At 36.2% G+C, this 15,521-nt stretch overlaps 1 protein-coding gene across 6 annotated transcripts in view; it reads right to left on the bottom strand.

Moving 5' to 3' along the window:
- The window catches only part of LIN28B (lin-28 homolog B), a 125,639-nt gene that overhangs the window by 87,464 nt on the left and 22,654 nt on the right, over window positions 1–15,521 (bottom strand). The gene's annotated exons all lie outside the window — the stretch shown is intronic.

Below are 15,521 nucleotides of genomic sequence, written 5' to 3'. Positions count from 1 at the left end.
CCATTTTGTACTGGCAAGGTCCTTGAAGACAGGACCCATGATTTTAAAGATTCTTTTTTTACTTTTTTATTTTTAGTTTTTTTAAATTTTTATTTATGATAGTCACACACAGAGAGAGAGGCAGAGACACAGGCAGAGGGAGAAGCAGGCTCCATGCACCAGGAGCCCCACGTGGGATTCGATCCTGGGTCTCCCGGATCGCACCCTGGGCCAAAGGCAGGCGCCAAACCGCTGCGCCACCCAGGGATCCCAGATTCTTTTTTTATTATTATTCATGAAAGACACGGAGAGGGAAAGAGGCAGAGACACAGGCAAAGGGAGAAGCAGGCTCCATGCAGGGAGCCCGATGTAGGACTAGATCCTGGGTCTCCAGGATCACTGCCTGGGCCAAAGGCGGCACTAAACTGCTGAGCCACCCAGGCCGCTCAGGACCCATGATTTAATACAACTTGTACCCTAAGTAACTAGCACTATGCCTGGAACAAAACAGAACTAAATGAACGAGTTAAATAAATAAACTGATTTGCTGATTCACAGCAAAAGAAAAATTTTATTTTGCTATGAATCTTTACCTAAGTAAGTTTAAAAGCAAGGAATATTTCTATCAAGCAGAGGTGTAATTTTTAATGACAAAAGCTTCTTCATAAAATGCTGCAAGAGGGCAGCCCGGGTAGCTCAGCGGTTTAGCACCACCTTCAGCCGAGGGTGGTGACCGGAGACCCGGGATCAAGTCCCACGTTAGGGGATTTAGGCTCCCTGCATGGAGCATGCTTCTCCCTCTGCCTATCTCTCTCTCTCTCTCTCTCTCTCTCTGTCTCTAATATAAAATTTTTTTAAAAATAAAATATTAATAAAATGCTACAAGAAAGAGTAACTCTATAAGAAGATCAGTTTACTGCTCTCAGAATTGCTACTTATACTGGTGCTCATAAGAAATAAATAAGATTTAAGATCCTACTTTTAAATCCTGAAACAAACTAAACAATGGCTATTTATTCAAGAGTAAAAGTAATCATAAGAATGCTAATATAAACATGTAAAATCAGGGACTTAAAAGTGAAAGAGAATTATTTTAAAGCTTTAAAAATAAAATGAAGACAACTTTATAATCTCAGGGTACAAACTGATATGACCAATGTAGAATTAGCATTTCTTAAATTGAAAATACCCATGTTACAACTCAAAAATTCTATTTCTAGGTTATATACTCTAGAAAAACTCTTGCATATGTGTACCTGAAATCTTGCAGGAGAATGTTCAGTGCAGTATTGTTTACCATAGCAAGAACATTTAAAAATCAATTGATCAACAATAATAATTGAATACAGCATATTCCTATGATAATTCCATGGGACACTAATTATGGATATATGAATATCCATATATGAATATAGACTAACTATAGCTATATTCAATAACATAATCTTAAAATATTAAGCACAAAAATCAATTCTGAAAGTCAATATAATAAAGAATGTTTTAATTAATTTTTAATTTACCTTTAACCCATATAAATGGGGAAACTAGTGTGACTATTAGGTTAAGAGTTTCTTTTTCTTTTGGTTTTTTAAATATTTTATTTATTTATTTATTCATGAGAAACACAGAGAGAGAGAGAGGCAGACACACAAGCAGAGGGAGAAGCAGGCTCCATGCAGGGAGCCCGAGGCGAGACTCGAGTCCCGGGTCCTGGGATCATGCCCTGAGCCAAAGGGAGACACTCAACCGCTGAGCCACCCAGGCATCCCAGGAGTTTCCTTTTATATTTTTTTTAAAGTTAGTTTATTTATTGTAATTTCTACACCAAAATTGGGCTCAAACTCATGATCCTGAGATCAAGAGCTGCATGCTCTTCCAACTGAGTCAGCCAGGCACCCCCAAGTAAAAATTACTTAAAGTAAAAAATTAAGCTCACAACTACCAGACTGAAATTATTTCTTATAGAATAAAAATGAAGAAGCGAAGTCAGCACTGTCCAGTAGAACTTTCCATGATGTAAATGTTCTGTATCTATACTGTCCAATAAGATAGCTACCAACCACATGTAGCTACTGAGCATTTGAAATGTGGTTACTACAGTAGAGAAACTACATTTTTAAGTAAAGACCTATAAGTGGTCACCATATTAGACAGCATAGCCCTAAATATTTCTTTGTAGAAACAGAACCTAAAAGAATAATTATACAATACATACTCTAAAATATCTAGTTTTAGCACCTTCGTAAGGTGTTGATTTTCTTTAATAAAAGTCTATGTTAATTTAAAAAGTTCTTATCCTTTTCTACTCTCACCATTAAATCAAACATCAGATGTTGGATGCATAGTGTCTGTGTTATAAAATTGACATTTTAAGTACTACTCTAGATCCTTTTACATCTAAAATCTCCATTGAAACTATATAACTACCAAAAAGCATACAATTAAAATTTCATTCATCCACTAAAAATATAATAGGAAAGGCTCTGTTGTCACATATGAATACTAGCTCTGACACTTACTAGTTCTAACTTCATTCAAGTTTATTTAACCTTCTAAGGTTCAATCTTGTCATTTTAAATGAAATAATATCTAACCCAGATGAATATAAAGATTAAGTGAAATAAAATAATAAACTTGCATTATATAACATCTGACCCTTATTGGACACTTCCTAAATGTGATATACCTTTCCCACTCCTTTCCCTTCTACCTAAATAAAAGGCTTCTGCTCTCTCCAAAACAACCACACCATGTTATTTTTCTCTGACATCTGAGTTAAGGGACATTTTCCTCTTTTCTTCATTTTTTTATTCAGAGATTTGTTCTTTGAATAACTCAGAAAAAGTATATTATATACCCTGAGCACCAGAAAAATATTTCATGCTATAGGTTGCACCATTATAACATAGCAGTTTAACATATTTAAAAACATCTTCTCAAAATAATTTAGAAGTATATGTCAAAAAGTCATAATGGACATGTAACACACTGAAATTAACTCAGCAATATTTTATAAATCACTAAGGTGTAAATATTCGGAGTAGCTAAGAAAGGAATGTATTCAGTCTCTTTAAAATCATGATTAAGAGAAAACAGAACTAATCAACATTTGTCATTTTAAAACGCTTTTCTTGTCTTCAATTTTTTCTATCCATATCATCAGTAACAAAACTAGGATCACATTTAATAATTTAAGCTTAACAGCACTTCATATTACATAATGAACATTCTTAAGACATTAGCTATGCTTCAAAGGATTTCTTTGATGGCTAATATTCTATTCAGAGCTAAGCAAAATGTCTGGCACATAGCAGATGTTCAATAAATGTTAGATGAATGGTTCCAAGTTTTTCCATTGTATGGACATACCCTTATTCAGCCATAGGCTGATTTTTCTACATTTTTGTTCATGTTAATATTTGCATTATTAAGAATGCAATAAATTTTGCCATAGGGATGTTTGAGTGGCTCAGCGGTTGAGAGCCTGCCTTCAGCCCAGGGCATCATCCTGGAGACCCGGGATCAAGTCCCACATAGGGCAACCTGCATAGAGCCTGCTTCTCCCTTTGCCTATGTCTCCACCTCCCTCTCTGTGTCTCTCATGAATAAATAAAATCTTTAAAAAAAATTTTTGCCATAAATTTTTACTTAACTGTTTCCTTAGTAAGCCAGGTTTTCAATAAAGAATTTTTATTTGCTATGAGTATTGAGCTTTTCCCTCAAACTTCGTGAAAATCCCTCTTCTTTTTTGTTTTTGTTTTTAAAGATTTATTTATTTATTTATGATAGACATACAGAGAGAGAGAGAGAGAGGCAGAGACACACGAGGAGGGAGAAGCAGGCTCCATGCCGGGATCCCGATGCGGGACTCGATCCCAGGACTCCAAGATTGTGCCCTGGGCCAAAGGCAGGCGCTAAACCGCTGAGCAACCGAGGGATCCCCAAACTCCCTCTTCTTAAATAAACATATTAGGCTGTTCTGGAACAAGGCTCTGTATTTTATACATTTGTATTAGATATAGCATTTTTAGGTAATGTTTAGATATCTTTGAACTTAATTTCATAACCAACATTTAGATAGTGTTCAAAATAAGTTCTCTTTAATTCATTTTACTAATTACTTAGACTTAAGGAACAGTTTTGGGATGCCTGGGTGGCTCAGATGGTTAAACATCTGCCTTCAATCAGGTCACGATCTCTGGGTCCTGGGATCAAGCCTGGAGTTCACTCCCTGCTCAGCCAGGAGTCTTACTTCTCCGTCTCCCTCTCTGCACCATAACTACCACCCCCGACCCAGCTCATTCCTTCTCTCTCTCAAATGAATAAATACAATCTTTAAAAAAAAAAGAATTAAATACAATCCTGTCTTCACTATTTCACTATTTCTACGTTACTATCTTCACTCCATTATTTTAAGTTGCTAATTCAAAAGATTAAATTTACATACACACCAAAAGTTAATTTCTATCCTGAAGGAGACAGTTATTGGATCCAGCTATAATTTTTACTTTTATTTCTTTTCAGACTTTATTTCTAGATATAATTTTTAAATTTTCATGACTAAGTTGAAACTTTCCACATGGCCATCATTAGGATGATGGAAACTAGATAGATGGAAATATAGTATTTATGGTGGACAGAATTCTAGGACTCCCAATTACCCTAACTTTTCAAAATTCTCTCCTTTGTCAAGATGACTGGATATCTCCTATGATCATGTTACATAGATAAATTAAAGTTACTAATTAGGTGACTTTAAGTTCACCAAAAAGGAGATTATGAAGTATGTGTCTTGAACTCTATGTAACCATACTTTAAAAGCAGACATTTTTTTCTGAGTGGTGGAAGAAGGGAGTCAAGAAGATCTGAAGGAGAAGCATTTGACCCACCATTGCTGACATGAAGATAGATGGAAGGTCCACGAGGCAAAAATGTGAGTGTGGCCTCTGGGAGTGGTACCTGGCCAACATCTGATAAAAACATGGAAGATCAGTCCTATAGCCACAAGGAACTGATTTGTATCAACACCAGGAATGAGTTAGAAAGAGAGGTCTGAGTGAGAGATGAGAACACAGCTGGCCAACATCTGGACTTCAGGCTTGTGATATTCTGAGCAGAGATCCCATCCACACTGTGCTGGACTCCTGATCTACAGACTGTGAGCTAATAAATATGTGTTGTTTTAAGTCACTAAGTTTGTGGTAACAGGAAACTTAATTCAGTATCAAAGTGGGAGGAAGGAAAAGAAGGGAAGAGGAGTGTTTAAAAAAATGTATATACATCATAAACTGCAGGGGGTAGTGCTCAAGGCCTATCTAACAGTTGAAGGATGACAGTCCCAGGGTAGTAGTATCTCTTACATAGCATCTACCTATCAATGCAGTTTAGAAGATTTAAGAGAAGACTTACACAAAATTTTAAGTCTTTGGGGATTTTTAACGTTCTTATCTATGAGTGACTCTCCCCACCCCTTCAGGTTACAAAGTTCTCAATGCTAACAGCAACCTACTATCTCTACAAAACAGAAAAGTATCTGGGTGATCACTGGTACTTATTCATTCACTAGATTAAATGAAAATTAGCTTCATTTGCATGTTACTATACTACTCAGAGGACAGAGGGGTCAAAGGTTATGTAGAAACTCAAATGACATTTTAAACACTATATTAAGGAAATGTAAAAAATAAGAACAATGGTTATGTTTGTAAGTTGTCTTCCTTAGGATTTTTCTTTTATTCAGGGATGATATCCCTCTCATGAAATGACAGTAATTACAAATGTCCTTCCGTGGCAAAATGGGCAATGTAGCAGTGTGCTGGAGCTCAAGAGAACTTAATATTATCATAGGAATCCATGAGATTGTTAAAAACAGCCATTATTAAAAACTGAATTATAAAAATATATAATTATATGAAAAGAATAAAAATACTTAAAACTCATTACTTCCTAATTATTCTGCTACATTTTTTTTTAATTTTTATTTATTTATGATAGTCACACAGAGAGAGAGAGAGAGAGAGAGAGAGAGGCAGAGGGAGAAGCAGGCTCCATGCACCGGGAGCCCGATGTGGGATTCGATCCTGGGTCTCCAGGATCACGCCCTGGGCCAAAGGCAGGCGCTAAACCGCTGCGCCACCCAGGGATCCCATTTTGCTACATTTTTCTATTATCTTGAGGTTATTTACATTTATTCAATCTGTACAGTGGAATCACTACATAATGACGTATCACTGTGCATTCCTTCTCAACTCCACAGAGAATCACATTGATAGCTTGAAACTAATTGGCAAATGCTACAAATGAGGGCTTTTTAAAAACTTTTGTTGATTGTCTTAAGAAAGTGATGGAGAAACTATTAATAAATGCGAATGAAATATAACGGTGTAGCATGTCTATAACTGTTACATTGTAAATATTATAAAAAGAGAGGAAATATCCTTACAGTATTCAAAAACTGTTTTCCAATTCGGTAAATAAATCGCTTATAACAAAGTTCTGACATACATCTTTGCCTTTGTCATCTAACTTTTGTGTTGTTACTCATTTAACATTCATGTAAAAACTACACTTGTTCAACTGCAATCATAGCTTAGCTATAGATGTAAGAATTCCAGAAAAAAAAGAAAAACAGAGATGCCTGAGTGGCTCAGTGGTTGAGCATCTGCCTTTGGCCCAGGGTTTGATTCCAGAGTCCTGGGATCGAATCCCACATCGGGCTCCCCACAGGGAGCCTTCTTCTCCCCTCTGCCTCTGCGTCTCTCATGAATAAAATAAAATCTTTTTTTAAAAAATAAATTAACAAAAGCATTCTGTGCGAAACTGGCTACAGAGAATTTATAATAAAGAATAGTTTATGTACTATTATTATTTGCAAATTGTGTTCTATATCCTTCAAGTTGGTAAAATGAATAACATACACTAGATGATTTTTGGAAAGCCAATTACTAAACACTTGCCAAATCATCCACATTTTTTGAGATGTTTGCTGGTCCACAGATTACCACAATTACAACCACTGATATGGGAATATTTATATTTTTAAATGTTTTTCTCTACTTGTAGAATAAAAGACTTATTAGCCCTCAAAAGGAAAAATTTCAGGCAGTTATAAGTGCTGAGACATACTCTAGTTGAGAGCACAGAAGAGGTGGTGATAATCTCATCACAGTGTTGGTGTTGCTGGAGAAACCGTACAGCCAGTAAGCTGTTCATTACTGGACCAAAGAAAGTATGTAACCTGAGGAAAACATTTGTACAAAAGTATCTGATCTGCAACAGATCAGAAATTTTAAAAATTAAAAAAAAAAAAAGTTCAGAATCACTGGTCTAGGATACCAACATCTGCCACAAAATTACAAATGAATTGTTGTCTTGGGTAAGGGGTATAACTGCCTGCAAGCAAACTCAGTGCTATTCAAAAAAAAAAAAAAAAAAGGATAGCCAGGTGCTACAGGTCAGAGGCTATTTCCAGAAGCTGTTAGTTAAAAGGCGACTGTGTATCACTTGTTTTTGTTTTCTTTTCCATCTGACACAGAATCCAGCCTGGCCAAATTTCATCTTCCATGTACTACCACAACCACCATTTACCAATCTTGAACTATATTAGCTCTGTGTTTAAGTTGCCCAGATGCACGGCTGATGTTTTCTAATCCTTACCTGATTCTATCTCATCTGTTAGGCCATTTTTATATGAACCATTATCCGCCCCCAGCTTTTCTGGATATCTTATTATTTATGTCACGGGTTTTGTAAAATAAAAATACATCACTAAAAATGTTTAGCAGATGCTTAAGAGATCTTTAATCTTTTTTAACTTACTGATAAATTATAAGCTGAAGAATAAAGATATTGATATTGATTAATGCACAGATTGCTGGCCATAAGCCAAGAGTGTCTCAGTGCTTGCCCCCATGGAACCATGAGAACCATGTCCCATGAGACTGATAGCACTGTACCATTTGATAAAGCATTAAGAAATCATATATTAAACGAATAAACAGGCTAAATTTGTATGGCCAAGAATATCCCAAACTTATTGAATACGGACTTATTTTTTTTTTCTGTTCAAGGAACACTTAATATACCATGAAACAATTTATTTGTAAAATATACTTTGGAGCATTAGACATCATTCAATCTCACCACTGAACCTAAGGCTATTCAAATTAACTACTTCTTATGATAATCCTGTCTATCTAATATCAGTATGTCCAAACACCTTTATGTAATGCCTAAGAGGTATTCCAAATAGATTTTGTCCATTTTGTCAATTTCCTCTTACAACCTTATTTTTCAGGCTAACTTGGTTGTTCAAACTTGTCCATGACCTAAAGACACATTCTTTTAATTCTGTGTCTAAATATAGCAGTATTTGATATGCTTAAAGAAATATCTCTATTAATAAAGAATACAGTAATAACTCTGTTTTTTCTGGATTTCATTGTCTTAGTTTCTATGATAGCATGACATCCTTTTTTTAAGTGCTCTGGAATTGCTTGGCCTTAGTTTTTGTAGGAAAGTCAACAAGAACTAGGAAAGCAATGCACTCATTTTGTTTTTTAGTCATTGTCTTTTGAATAGGAACCCGCTTTATAAATTAAATTGTGCAAGTATCAGAATTAGTAGGAATCATTGAGGATACATGAATTACATGAAATTGGCTCTTCACACTCCATTACAAATGAGATAACAAAAAAACGAGAATTAAAAGTTTATAATAAAGACCTAAAGTGATAAAGAAGAGCAGATACAAGCTAGGCAGCAATGGGCAAATGATTGAAATTTCAAGCTAGATTTCTTTTGTTAAAAGCAGCTTCTCCAGTAAAGAAAAATTGATTAATCAGAGAAACTGACAAGGATCACAGAAACCTGGTCAATTTCTCTTAACAGCCAGCTCCACTTGTTAAAGACTTTGAAGCAGAAAGACACCGATTGTCAATTTCCTACAGGAGCTCTTTACACCAGAAAGAAGGAGTGGGGGTGGAAGTTGAGAAACAGGGAGAAAAACACACACAGTGGTGAGAGGAGCAAAATGAGTGGAAGATTTTAAAATAGCAGTGTTTCAGAAAAGATGGGAAATAATAGCACAAAGGAAACAAAGGCTCAGGTGAATTTATAGTGTGGAAGGCTATGTCCTGCATCCTTTGTGATGCTATATTTTTGCTAGCTAAAATAAGATCATTCAGAACCTATTGTGTCCAACATCATTTCTAATTAGCATTATCTTAAGAATGGGCCAAGTGCCCAGGAGGCAAGAGAAAATTTATAGCATGGAATATACAACAGAAAATGATAGCAATGGGCATATCTTTTAATATATGGCACGAATACAATTAATAACAGATTAGGAATGGGCTGTTCCTCGTGGATGTGTTGAGAAAATGAGTAGAATGGCCAACAATTTAAGTGGACATGATATGAAAAGGTTAATTTAGTCTGCATACAGAAGAGAAATCTCAGTGGATGGAGAACCTATACGGGTGACAAGTAATAAATACATGGATGACTAGAAAATGAGTAAATCACTCTTGAGAAAGGGGCATTTTTAGAAAAAGCTGTTACCTTTCATATCAAACGAAAATTTTTACTTTAACAAAGGTTTTTAATATTTGCCACTTAAATTTAGGTCAGCATATGACCTGTGCATAAAAAGGCATTTATACATTTGTGTATCTCTGAGGCCAATTTGGGACTTTAAAGTTGAAAGAGGCTCCTGGGAATTCCCTGTCATATAAAATTTTCAAACTCAAAGGACTGTTTCTTCCATTTAACACCTACATCATTTTCCATGACCAGAATGCTTTTCCTTCTTGCTATGTGACCAAACATCTTCCTTTTTGAAAGAAATAAAATGTTTTTCTCAGAACTGCAAATGACATTGACAAGATACTTAATCTGCTCTGGTTATATATACAGATTTCATCAAAACTTGCATAAATCTATAAATTATAGTGATAATTCTTTCGTGGCATTTTATTAAACTTAAGGCAACTATATTACAGAATTTTAAGTAATATATTTTAGAAGTGAAGGTCATCTCTAAATTGTAAGCAGAACTAGATTCCATTATCAGGAGAAAAAAGATTAACTGCCTATAAAACTAAAAAACTAGTTGAAGATTTAGTGATGACCTAAATTTTTAAAAATTTTATGTAAAATAAAAGCAATCTTTTCTATACATACGAAAATAAAAACATATTAATATAATTCTGTTGCTGTTTCTCCCAAATGACAATTTCCCAAAGGATTTACATTTAAAAAATAAATGTCTCACATATTCAGATTTATGAAATTGAGTGGATGAAAGTAAGAAATAATATATATAGTTAGGTTTACTCTTATTTCAAAAATTTAAACTTCATCAACAAATATTATTTAGAATCTATCACTCAAATGCATAGTATATGTTTCTCTATACTTTCTTTTCTCAATTTCCAAATTAATTTGTAATCCCTATTTTTTCCTATTATAATTTGATTAGTTTTAAACTCCTCAAATTTATAACTGCCAATAATTTGACAAAGGAAATTACTTTCCATTTTTAAAAAAACTTTTAGACAAACTGCATAAAAAAGTAAATGATTCAGGGATCCCTGGGTGGCGCAGCGGTTTGGCGCCTACCTTTGGCCCAGGGCGCAATCCTGGAGACCCGGGATCGAATCCCACATCAGGCTCCCGGTGCATGGAGCCTGCTTCTCCCTCTGCCTGTGTCTCTGCCTCTCTCTCTGTGACTATCATAAAAAAATAAAAATAAAAATAAATAAAAAAAGTAAATGATTCAAAACTAGAATTTAAGTTACAAAGAAAAACAGTAAAACAAAATACAGTAAGTTAATAAGCAGTAATTTTCTTTAAGTGATGGGATAGTAAGTGATTTTTTATATTCTTTTTTTTTTTAAAGATTTTATTTATTTATTCATGATAGTCACACAGAGAGAGACAGAGAGGCAGAGACACAGGCAGAGGGAGAAGCAGGCTCCATGCAGGGAGCCCGACGTGGGACTCGATCCCGGGTCTCCATGATCGCGCCCCGGGCCAGAGGCAGGCGCCAAACCGCTGCGCCACCCAGGGATCCCTGATTTTTATATTCTTTGTCTAAATTTCCATACTCAACATGTACTACATCTATAATTAGAACAATATAAAAGATAACACTCTAAAACTCAGAATGTTAAAATGTTTCATATTTAGCTTTCAGTCCATTATGTTACTTAAATATGAATTTAACAGTAATTTCCTATCCCAAATATCTAGACCTTATAAAATGATTTTAGACTATATTTCTGTGTGAGGAAAAGATTATAAGATATTAATTATGAAGCCTAATACATTTGGTAAAGCACTTACCAAAGTCATTAAATCAGAGGCTCTTAAATAGTGGCAATTTTGCCCTCCAGGGGACATTTAGCAATGTTGGAGACATTTCTGGTTGTCACAACTGGGGAAGTGTACTGCTGGCATCTAGTGGGTAGAGGTCAGGGATATTACCTCACATCCTATAAAGAACAGGATAGGCCCTTACAGCAAAAAATACCTGGGCCAAAAGGTCCAACCTGACCCTAAGGGCCAAGGCTGAGAAAGTCCCCTGTGGATCGTTAACCTATACTTTTCCTTAAAAATACCACCATATGTACCTCAGAAAATAATTTTTAGAATGCTGTAGAATTCAGACTTAGAGTTATCTCATTAATATTTTTTTCTTTCTCTCTCCAAATAAAACACCTTCTTTTACTTTGTTCCTTATGGTCCAATTTTTCTGAAACTGATTTCCAGAGTTCAAATATTACTGTGAGATTTTTAATAACTTAAAGATGCTCTATTTTATATACTTCATATGGTTAGTCTATGTTCCTATTTTTCACAGTGGAGATAAGATAGAAAGCAGAAAGAGATGGGAAGTGGGAGTTGGTGCACGAGAGCAGATGTTTTCATTCATTTTGTTTTGCTTATTGCTATAGCTCACCTATTAGGTATTCAGTAATTTTTGTTGAATAAACTGATGAAGCTAAGTCTTGATTTGACTGCCTACCATCAGATTCCCTTTGAGGAGTGATCTACCTGCAGAAGCTCACCAGTGGAAGGCCCTAACATCAAGTCATACCATACCCCAAAGCTTCTTCATCTAATTGGCCTAATTTTCAGGTGCATATTCTTTTAGGTACTAACATAAGAGCAACCTAATCAAGACTCTGCTCTGATCAAGACCTCAAGTATAGATGGTCAGAAGTTGTATGGCATTTTAAGATTATTTTTAAAATTACTGATTGGACGTGGGGGATAAAAGAAGAGTCATGAGTTAGAAATGATACTACATTTTCATATCCAAGTAAGTCAATTTGGTGTAAATCCTGAGATGAGAAAGCGTAAGAGGCTTGTCCTCCAAACTGGAACTCAGTACATATCAAAGAAATTGTTACTGGTGCAAGTTTTACCCAAGGAAATAGAATAAAGGGAGAGAGAAGGTAAGAGTCACAGAAGTAAAAGAACAGTAAGTCTTATAACAGTACAATGTAAAAAACTGCTCCCTCGTGACTGATTAAGCCAACTTAAGTCTCATCCCTGCTCCTGGACTTAAAATAGTTTTTAGGAGAAAGAGATGGAGTCATTGTTCCCAGGGACACAGAAAGGCAGAGATGAATACATAAACCAAAGAAGTGGGGTCTTGATCAGAAGGATGGAAGGAAGAAATGGATGCTGGGTATACAACCCACAGCTTCCACAACAAAAAACTTAGATCTTTTTCACACAAGCAGATATCAAGACAGACCAGCCCCATCCTCTACTTGAGAAACGGACATGCATTCATTATGCTCTTTACTTCCGTTATGAACAAAGATGTAGATAACTGTATTTTTCTCCATTATGTTTTATAGTGTGTGGGTAGTCTTCGTTTATCTGCTAAGTTTGAGCCCTGCCAACCCTTCTCCCATATATTTTTTTCTGCATTATATCAATTGCAGCATTATCTATGTTTTTTTTTTCTTTAAGTTAAAAAAAACAAACAAAAAGAGAACAGTCAGGATACCTGGTACTCCCCTTTCAGGCATGAGGCTAGGCACTTAAACTACATTAACTCAAATCCTCACAACCCTGTAAAATTAGTACTGCTACCTGATTTCTATAGCTAGGAAATCTGAGTTCAGGTAATGAGACAAAATTCAAACAGTTAGAAAGCACTGGAGCTGGGATTCAAACCCAGTTCTATCTTACTACAAGGTCTCCACTCTTTACATTTAATATCATTCTCAAAAAAAAAAATAATATCATTCTCATCTCCCTAATGATGTTGACTCTTAAAATATTTATTGAACACCCATGTCAATTTTCTCTGGATTTAAGAAAAGAATTAACAGGTTAGTCCTTCCCCTCCAATAAACTGCAGACACTTTAGACTTAGCAATAAACTATGGTAATAAATACAGCACAGACACCACAATCGTTTTCTGCTAAGGGTTTGGGTACAGAAACCCAAAAGTATTCTGGGCCCAGAAGTGCAGAGTTTACCATACATAACATATAATGAACATTAAGAGTGACATATAAAAGGGAAATAAAAATAAATTGAACACTATGAGTTCGCATATGCTCTCTTGGTCAATAAGAATTGTTAGTTCCCTATAAGCCATACCTTTTTTTTATTTTTAAGTAAGCCATATCTTTATATCCAATGGAAGATAGGGAAAAATGTTCCTAATCTAATGTGCTTTCTTCATTATTAAAGAAATGTTTATGAGTAGGAATTATATGAAAAGCATGCACCTATGTATTATAGGAAATACAAAATTTGGTAAAACAATTCCCCTTAGAGTTTATTTATTTGAGGGAGAGAGAACATGTGTGAACGGGGTGGGGAGAGCCAAAGGGAGAGAGATAATCTTTTTTTTTTCTTTTTTTTTTTTTTTTTTTTGAGAGAGAGAGAGAGAGAGACAGAGACAGCGAGCATACAAAGCAGGGAGAGAGGTGGAGGCAGAGGGAAAAGCAGGCTCCCCGCTGATCCCAGAATCCTGGGCTCATGGCCTGAGCCAAAAGCAGTGGCTTAACTGCGCTACCCAGGCACCCCAGGGAGAGAGAGAATCTTAAACAGGCCCCCTGCCCAGTATGGAGCCCTACATGGGGCTGGATCTCACCACCCTGAGATGACCTTGAGCCATACCAAGAGTCAGACGCATAACCGACTGAGCCATCCAGGTGCTCCGAGTTTACAATTTTTTTTAAAGATTTTATTTATTTATTCATGATAGACACAGAGAGAGAGAGAGGCAGAGACACAGGCAGAGGGAGAAGCAGGTTCCATGCAAGGAGCCTGATGTGGGACTTGATCCCGGGACTCCAGGATTGTGCCCTGGGCCAAAGGCAGGCGCCAAACGGCTGAGCCACCCAGGGATCCCCCGAGTTTACAATTTTGTAGGAGAAACAAAACAAGATATAACAGAATACAATGTATGACAAGTGACCCATTATTTATAAAGAGTTTTGGAGTTCATAAGGAGGAATTAAGAAATTCTAGTTAAAATAAGGAAAGGCCTCAGAAAAGAAGGACCTGAATCTGGAGCTGGAATCTGAAAGATGGCAAGATTTCCAAAAGTGAATGTAGGAGGAATTTAGGGAAAAGACAAAGTCCTATCTGTGAAAAGGAAAAAGACAAAGACGAACAGGTTATGTTTACAGTGACAGATTCTAATTCCAGTGATCCTGGGGTCCCGGGATCGAGTCCTGAGTCAGGCTCCCTGCAGGGAGCCTGCCTCTCCCTTTGCCTGTGTCTCTGCCTCTCTCTCTCTCTCATGAATAAATAAATAAAACAAAAAAAATTTAAAAAAATAAGAAAAGTAACAGGCAATAAAGCTCTGGAGGAGAGCGAGTATTTTTTAAAAATTCACAAATACCTATGTCCAAGGTAAGGACCAAAGGTAGATACACTTGCCTGATCACAAGCTGGCCCAGCCTTGGCTTGAACGTCATCTTCCACCCCCTTCCTTGCTCCTTCTACACATCAAACACCCAGTAGCAGAGCTGCACACTGGTCTTTCCAAGAGGCTCTTTCCACCTGTCCACATCTTTGCACATTTATAATACGTAATGCCCTCAGAGGCTGGCAGTTCTCTAGGTATTTCCAAGGCCAATCTCAAATGGTCTCTATTTGTAAAGCCTTCCCTGCTGCTAAAAGAATGGGCAATTCCTACCCTAATGCTGTTATCTTAGCATTTACCACTATTGTAACTGTTGGTCTCTCTCAGATCTTTCTCTCTCTCTCTCTCTCTCTCTCTCTCTCACACACACACACACACACACACACAGAACTGCATGCTTCTTAAAGACAGAGACTGGATATTAATGATCTTAATAATCATTATAGTGTCCAATAAAGTTCCATTTTCCCTCCTGCCTACATACAACTCCTTTCCTCTATTAGAATATCCTTTTCCTTGTTCTTTGTCTTCTCATTCTTCATCCCTCATCACAAATTTACTGCCCCAAAGAAGTCTTCTGACCGAAAGACTAGGTCAGGTTCCTCACAGTTAGACTTACGGCACCATGAACCTTTT

Source organism: Canis lupus, chromosome 12 (genome assembly GCF_011100685.1).
Source record: "Canis lupus familiaris isolate Mischka breed German Shepherd chromosome 12, alternate assembly UU_Cfam_GSD_1.0, whole genome shotgun sequence".
Taxonomy (NCBI): Eukaryota; Metazoa; Chordata; class Mammalia; order Carnivora; family Canidae; genus Canis; species Canis lupus.
This window is presented reverse-complemented; position numbering and strand designations above follow the sequence as displayed.